The following is an 8,481-nucleotide window of genomic DNA, read 5'->3' as shown; positions in this document are numbered from 1 at the left end:
AGGAAGCTCCGCGCCACCGACTTCAACTGCCTGGTGAACCATGCTTAATCCATTGGCAGATGCGGCGGTAGAGTTGAAACGACCATGAACGTGCATGCGTTCATGGCCCAACACAAAGCACTTGGGATTCACCTGCACAGCCTTCGAACGAGTCACATGCGCTACCTGGAGGCGTTAAACGTGCCTACTACACTCTCTGTATGTGACTGTTGTTTCTGTAGAGCAAGTTAAATTCATGTAAAATGTAGCTTATGTTGGATCTATCGGTAGTACTGTTGGATCTATCGCGAATATCTATGCTATGTTGGCTGCCCTATGCAGCTTATCCTATATTTTCTCTGGATTTGTGCCCTAGATTTCCTACCTGATTGGGTAAAAACGAAGGCATAAAGAAATGAATGGCGTTAAAAACAGAAGGAGAAGCTGCTCTAGATTTACTACCAATTTGGGCAATCAAGAATGAATGAGATCGAGCGAGAGAGATGAAAAAGGTGCATTGAAAACTGCTAATATGGGCGAAAGATATAGAAACCACTCGTGCCCACGTCCCGGACCCACACGGCTCCACACGCTATGGCCCCACACGCTTCGGCCCCCGCTCTGCTCGTATGACCGAACACGGTCTCGTCCTATCCCACGTAGTCCCTTTCTACCAGCCCCACACAATGCGGCCCCACTCGTCAGCACGGAACGGTCAACTGAACGAGATTCCTCCCGTCCGAGCTCCTTGTGAGGGTTTCAGACAAGGGCTTGGGGAAAACTGAGGAAAAACTAAGGAGCTGGGGAAAACTGAGTACAACTAAGGACCCGAGGACACGAAAATAGAAATCCCTCAATAATACCAGCCTCTCTAAGTTTAATTACCTCTTTTCCTACCACTTCCTTCATTTTTGGATGAAGACGGCGTTGATAATCAATAACGGGCATTGCATCTTCTTCCAAATTAATTTTATGCATGCATAGAGCTGGACTTATACCTTTGAGATCATCAAGAGAATATCCAATGACCGGCCTATGAGCATGCAATACCTCTAGTAATTTTGTTTCTTCCTCTCCTGAAAGATTAGAACTAATAATAACATGATATATATTTTTCTCATCAAGGTATGCATATTTCATATCCTCGGGCAAAAGATTTAATTCAAAACTAGGATCTTCCTTGGGTGGTGATAACACTCCAAGATTATCAGGTGGAATATGCAATTCTAAATGTGGTGGTTGTTGAGATAAAATTTGTTCTAATGCTTCTCTTTCTTCATTACTATATGGTTCCTCTTGATTAAGTACATATCGTTCCACCGCGTCCGATGAAGCGACTGCCACAGAAGCAAAAGTTTCCACAATATATTTTTGAAACTTTTCTTTTTCTAAATGATTATCAGTAAACTTGGAAAAATTAAACTCTAACTTTTGTCCAACCCATTTAATAAATACTCTCTCTTTTGGTAAATCAATTTCAACACCAATAGAGGACTAATAAGAAAGGTCTACCAAACAATAATAGGCCAAAATGCATCTTGGGAGTAACCAAACACAATGAAATCAGTGGTATACTTAATCTTTCCTACTAATACTTCAACATCTCTTACCATACCAAGAGGACTAATAAATTCTCTAGTAGCAAGTTGAATAGTTATACCTGTTTCCTCCATGAGTATGGGATCAATAATGAGCTTGATTTCAAGATAAAGAGAATATGGTATCACACTTATACTTACTCCAATATCACAAAGACCATGATAACATGAAGTTCCAATAGCACAAGATATAATAGGTTTACCAGTTCTAGTAATCTTACCTTTAATTACCTTAGTGGAATCTTCGCATAAATAGACATCACAAGGAGTCTCTTCATTTAGTTCTTTCATGGCTGAAATTTGAGGCTTCATAGAGATTTGTTCATAAGGCTCATGACATCTTTTAGCACTCTTATTTGCAACAGAGGTGAGCACATTTTCTTTCACCCTGTTTGGATATGGAGATGATTCCACATATTCCTCTATAATAACTGATGAAGTTTGTTGAACATGTTTCTCAACTTTAGAAATATATGGTGAAGTATTAAGAGGTTCAGTAAAGACCTTAAATTCTTTCTTAGGAACATTCAAATGACTAGCAAAAGATTTAGAAACTTCTACTAAAATATGAGGATCAATATGAAACCTATCCTTTTGTTCTTCAAACAATATAGTAGTAGAGAAATTCTCTACACATGCATATTCAAAATCAAAACGAGGCTCATTACCTTTATCAAGATCCCATGTAGATGAATTATTAGCAATAGTATCCAATAAATTGCTTGCTTCTTGTTGATTTCTATTAGTAAAACTCCCTTTAGATGAATTATCCAAAAAAATACCTATGATGTTGGGGCAGGTTCACATAGAAGTTTATCAATATAAGACTATCAAGAATACCATGACAAGGATTCTTACGGATGAGTTCATTAAGCCTCCCTCAAGCTTGAGAAATACTTTCTCCAATATAAGGCCAAAAATTATAGATATGAAAATGATCATCATAAGCTTCTTTAGGAGTATAAAACTTGAGAAAGCATTCCTCAATAATTCCCAATCAAGATGGAATTTAATATCCAGAGATCTAAGCCATATGCGAGTACCATAAATATATAGATATAATAACTTTCTATTCACATGATCATGAGGAACATTGACCAATTTGAATAAAGAGCATAGATCTTGAATAGCATGAAGATGTCCCATAGCAGTTTTACTCTTATCACCTGTGAAGGTTAGTTTCATAGCTTGTTTGGCAATATTAACATGCCACCTTAAGCTCAGGTGGTTTCTCTTCATTGAATATAAGCATAATTGTATAAAATCAAACCAACCTAATCACGGCTAGAAATACCCATGATGAGACAAATAGAAAATATTAAAAACAGAAAAGACTTTCTTACCATTCACTTGCCAATAGCGCTACGCTCCTCGGCAACGACGCCAGAAAAGTGTCATGATGGCTCCCAAGTGCAGGAGATCAATTGTAGTACTTCTCAATAAGAAAGGTTGTCGAACCCACGAGGAGCTGAAGGTATTGGTTAGCAGAAACGACAAGAAAGCAGTAATAGTAAAGTAACGATTTTGGTGTTTTTGGGTAAATAGTTTGCGATAAAAATAAACTGCAGAAAGGAAATATCAAATAAATAAATGCTCCAGATGAGAGAAAATCCCAGTCCTCTATGCAGCAAGAGGACAAGCTCAAGTGTGTGTGCTTATATGAGACTAAAGTTCCCGATGACGGCATGGATTCACTAGCATCCGAGTTCTAAACAACATGGTAAATAGCTTGTTAAGCTTTATTCAATTAGGGGAGGAGCCTTAGTTAAGTGCAGCCATAGATATATGCAAATTTACCCCTTATGATGGGTCCTAGAGAGCCATTTTCATGAGAAAGTATAAGAATCATTAATACATAAATGTCCCATCATAGCCATAAGACTTGCCCCCCCCCCACATAAACCCCTCTAATGCAACCCATAGTGTTGGAAGACGGTTTCTATCATTCCGACCCCTCCAACACTAATGCATTACATCAAAGTGCATCCCTATGAGCCCATATAGGTGAAGTAATATGCAGTCGATGTTCACATAAGACCATAATAGAACAACATAAAATATAAAACTTGACCAAATACTCATTGCACATCATATAGAATCATAGCTAGATCATCCTATGCCCTCAGGAACGTGGGAAACTACTCACAAGTGTAAAACATGATATAGACTAGAGGCATATATAACGGTTACAACACAATCTAAATATATAATATTCCCACCAAATCATGACATAGTACCAATCACGAACATGCAATAGCACTAAAAACAATATTCGGGGTTCAATTCAGCACAAACTATGAGGGGGATCACGTCGATCGCGTAGATGGAGATGGTGGTGATGATGGTGCTGATGGAGCTGATGGAGATGTTGATGGAGATGCCTCCTCCCAAGCCAAGGAGGAGTGGGGATGTTGATGGGGTCGATTTCCCCTTCACCGGAGGCACCGGTGCAGCAGGATCTGCCCTCTCCCGGAGTAGGAGAGAACTTTCGCCTCCGCCGCCTACCCAATAAATCTCGGGAAGAATATGACTTAGGTTTTTGGGCAAAACGGAGCTTCTAAAATAAAAGGGGGCCCGAGGTGACGCTCAAGGAGAAAACAAGGTAGGGTGTCGCTCCCAACCAGGTAGGGCGCGCCACCTGTGCTCGTTCGCACCTCGTGGCCCCTCTCACATGGTTCTTTCACTCACGGCGTTTCTTCGGGTGAAAAACTGATCAGGTATTTTTGCCTCGCTTTTGGCAATCCAGAAAGTCCCAAAACAAATAAATTACGAAAAGGAGGTTTTCCGCCTCCCAGGAATTAAATACCAATGGAGGAGACTTTGTAGAAATGTCCCGGAAATCGACTAAAATGCATAAATAACAATGTATGAAGGTAAATAACAATGAAAAATAATCCTATATGTAGCAACAATGATGATGCAAAATGCACATATCAATATCTTATGTTTCGTACTCCCTCCGTCTAAAAATAACTTGCTCAACTTTATCTAGATGCGAAATTATATAAATGCATTTTTAGTTATAGATACATTACTACTAGAAAAAAACTTATTATTGGCGCACCACTGTGCCAGTGGTGCACCATGGTGCGCCACTACTATCACACCACTCCTAAGTGTTAGTAGTGGTGCACCACATGGTGCTCCATTGCTATCTGGCTTATCAGTGGCACACCATGTACTGCGCCACTACTAGCTACCTGGTGTGCCACTGCTAAAAACGCGAGGTGCCCCACTAGTAAAAATGTAGGTAAGCCACTGCTAAAATTTCAAATCTAGATCTAGATCTAGATCTGGCACATTATTAGATTTTTCTTGCTCGTTATTTTTTCTCATTTTTTTGTATGATTTATTTGCCCCGTTTATGTTCATGCTCCTAGCCTAGCCGTACGTGAGGATGGAGGAGGGAGGAGAGGAGGGTTCATGAAGAGGAGGGGGGCAGATGGAGGGAGGAGGGAGGAGAGGAGGGTTCATGAAGAGGAGGGAGAAGAGGATGTTGGAGGAAGGCCAGAGGTAGGATGGAGACCGGAGGGAGGGTCGCCGGAGAGGAGGAAGGATGAGTGGATGGAGGAGTAGAAGGAAGGAGGAAAGGAGACGAGGAGGAAGAGGAGGAGGAGGAGAAGAGGAGGATGAGAATAGAATGTGTGGAGGAGGGAGTAGGGAGGTGGATAATAAGTGCGGGGGTAAGTGCCTGACCAGTTTTGAATTTTGAAGGAGGGAAACACTAGTAGTGGCGCACATATTTTTCTTTTTTAAATTTTTGCCCGAAATCTAAAACCTGATTAAAGTCTTGTTTCCTTTTCGAGTTTGGGGAATGTAAAAAACGCTAAACGCGCAGGGGGGGTTGAAATTAGATGTAAAATTTTGTGTAGATACATTTTCATATAAAAAATATTTTCGTCGGAGGTCGTATGCAACCAGAAAAACCGTTTACCAATACACGGCGCAATTTTGCAAAAAAAAGTAGAAATTATTTTTTGTTATTTTCTCTTGCAACTAGATGACATAACACATGGTCATCTCGAAGGATTTTTTTTGAAATTTCTAACATTTTCTTTTATTTTTCTTATAACTAAAAAGGCGATTCCAGAGAGGGTGTGTGTGGGGAGGAGGGTGTTGGGCAGCACTTAGTAGTGGCATGCTAGCAATGACGCACCATGTATAGGTGCGCAATTGCTACCTCAAATAGCAGTGACGCACATGTACATGGTGCGACATTGGTATGTCTAGGGGTGGATCAAACCTTGATCAAACTTTGTAGTATCGCACATCGGTGAATAGTGCGCCATTGCTAATTGTGATAGCTATGACACACCATTTATGTTGAAGCTGCATCTCGCAGCTCCTCTTCTTCTACCTCTGAACTATCTGTTGTGTCTCAAGAACAACCACAACACACGCACACACACACTCAAGGTAGAAGCATAACTTGCTTTGCCCAGAGGCATTTCCCCTTATAATAAGATAGACTACATTGTTTCTGCCACCGTTGTTTTTCTATTAACTCAAAGCAGTATATATACAAGAGCTTAGCACTCATGCCACTCATCCACTAACTATCAACTACATGCTAGCACGCGTCCATCACCTCCTAGAATCACTCCATTCTCCAGATTGGCTCGGCTACTAACAACTTGGGTATGTATGTTGCATGCAACTAACTCATCTAGATTGGCTTCTCGCATGTGCGTGTATCTCACATCACACTAGCATCTCACCCTGCACGCTCTCCGCCATCGACTTGCTGCTTACGTACATGTCGCACATACATCTTGCCAGTATACAACTGCTTACATGAGTACACCTAACTACATGGAAAACAAAAACTAATATGCAGATATATATGATAAGATTAGTTCAAACAATTTATAGGTGCGACCCACTGTTAGTGATCTCACAGCTAACCCTTTTGTAGTAGTGCATTCGTAACTGGAAAAAGTTAAACAAGTTAGTTTGGAATAGAGGGAGTATTAAAATGTATATATGCGTGTACATGTATATCCATTTAGGAAAACGATTAGATTCCCCTGGGGGACGGGCCTCCCGCAGCCTCCTGCTTGCGCGAGCGATGCGTGTCGCTGGCCCCACCAGGTCGTCCCCTACCTTCGTTTTCCCTTTCCCAAATTCTCCAATGCCCCGATCCAATCCATGTAGCTGCTTCCGCTTGCGCTCCTCCGCCTCGGAGGACTCCCGGATGACCCGCTCCTCCACCGCGTCCTCCTCCTGCGATCGCCGCCGCTCCCGCTCCGCCTCGCCCTCCTGCGGCTGCGGCTGCCGCCGGTCCATTCCCTCCTCCTGCTGCGGTTGCGGCCGCCGCTCGTCCCCGCCCAGGGACGGGGACGTGGATGCCGGCTCCGCGGGAACCGGGGGCGTCGGCGACGGGGGCCGGGTCGGGACGGAGTCGAGCCAGCTGGAGACCATCGAGGGCAGCTGCTGCTCGGGGACGGGATGGTGGACCGCGTTTCCGCCTCCGGTGGTGGTGCCTTTGCTGCGGGAGGGCGGAGGGGCGGGTGAGGAGTAGGCGCCGTCGCCCGACCCGTCCCCGATGTGGAGCTTCCTGAAGAAGTTCTTCATGGTGGTGGCGCGCGCCGCCGGGTCGGAGAGCAAAGTCGCCGCCGGAGCGGAGGGTGGATTTGCTAACTTAGGTGTTCGATGTTGCTACCGATGGTTCTGAGCGTTGCTACCGACGGTTCTGGGCGTTGCTACCTTAGGTACACGGAGTTGCTGCAATTTTTGGCGACGCTGCTGCAGGCGAGGTCTCCTTCATTGTCTCTGCAGGGCGAAACTACTAGTTTGTAAAAAATGTTGTGCTGCTATTTTTTTGCTATAATTGTTTTGTTGTTTTGCTACTTTAATATAGAAAATTTGCTACGAGGTCTTCGGCAAGGGTCTCGGGGGAGGTTTTTGTCAATGTTTTCCGATGATATTGGATTTTGCTACATTAGCATTTTTCTGCTACAATAGCATGATGTTTTTGCTACGAGCTCTCCGGCGAGATCTCCGGCGAGTTTAGCCTTTTTATTTGATTTCGTGACTGACCCGTTTTTTGCTACAATGTAGCAAAAGCGGGGTTTTTTTTTTTTGCTGCTGGGAGGTGTTTTTTGCTACATTCAGTAAAAGAAGATCTGGCCGTCCAAGATGACCGATCCAACGGTTGGCGACCCGGGGGCTGGGAAATCAGATCCCCAGGGGACGCCCAGCAGTTTCCATCCATTTAATTGGACATCCCTTTCAAATTCCTACGTACCAAGAAACGAGGCTGATGCATCCGGTGGCATAATAAGTTAATAACAACCTAATTATACTTTCTCATACCATTTTACTTTCATTCGATAATGTTTATTAGAAATTATATTCCTATTCTTGCGAACCAAACAACCAAGCTTACATATTTCATGTGTTTCTCAATCATTTGTTTTGCATGTGGCCATTCTCTGGATTTTCTTTCCCCATGTTTTAAGTTTGTGTGAATCAAACAAGCCCTTACATGCTCCATTCGTTATACAATTTACTGAAACAATGTATAATTTTCTAATCATTGTTTGCGGGGATATAATTTTCTTACTAAGTTACTACTTCCTCTCTCCCCATTTAGGTGGCTCACGCGTTTTTGACCGTGGCGGAGCCAGCAGGGTGGAAGGGTGGGGCCCGCCCCACCCTAAGATTTGCCCAGCCCATATATCTTCTATAGAAAATGAGAATTTTTTTTGAAAAAGCTCAGCTCAGTTAGGCCTAGCCCACCCTAATAAAATGGGCTAGATTCGTCACTTGGGTCTAAATTTGTCTAACAAAGCATACGCTATATGTCTCAACTGTTATATTATTGAATTCGTATTCAAATAAAGTTTTTCAATGTTATCTTTACTATTAAACGGCAATACGACCGTAGTCCGTCCATAATTTT

Source organism: Lolium perenne, chromosome 6 (genome assembly GCF_019359855.2).
Source record: "Lolium perenne isolate Kyuss_39 chromosome 6, Kyuss_2.0, whole genome shotgun sequence".
Lineage (NCBI taxonomy): Eukaryota > Viridiplantae > Streptophyta > Magnoliopsida > Poales > Poaceae > Lolium > Lolium perenne.
This window is presented reverse-complemented; position numbering follows the sequence as displayed.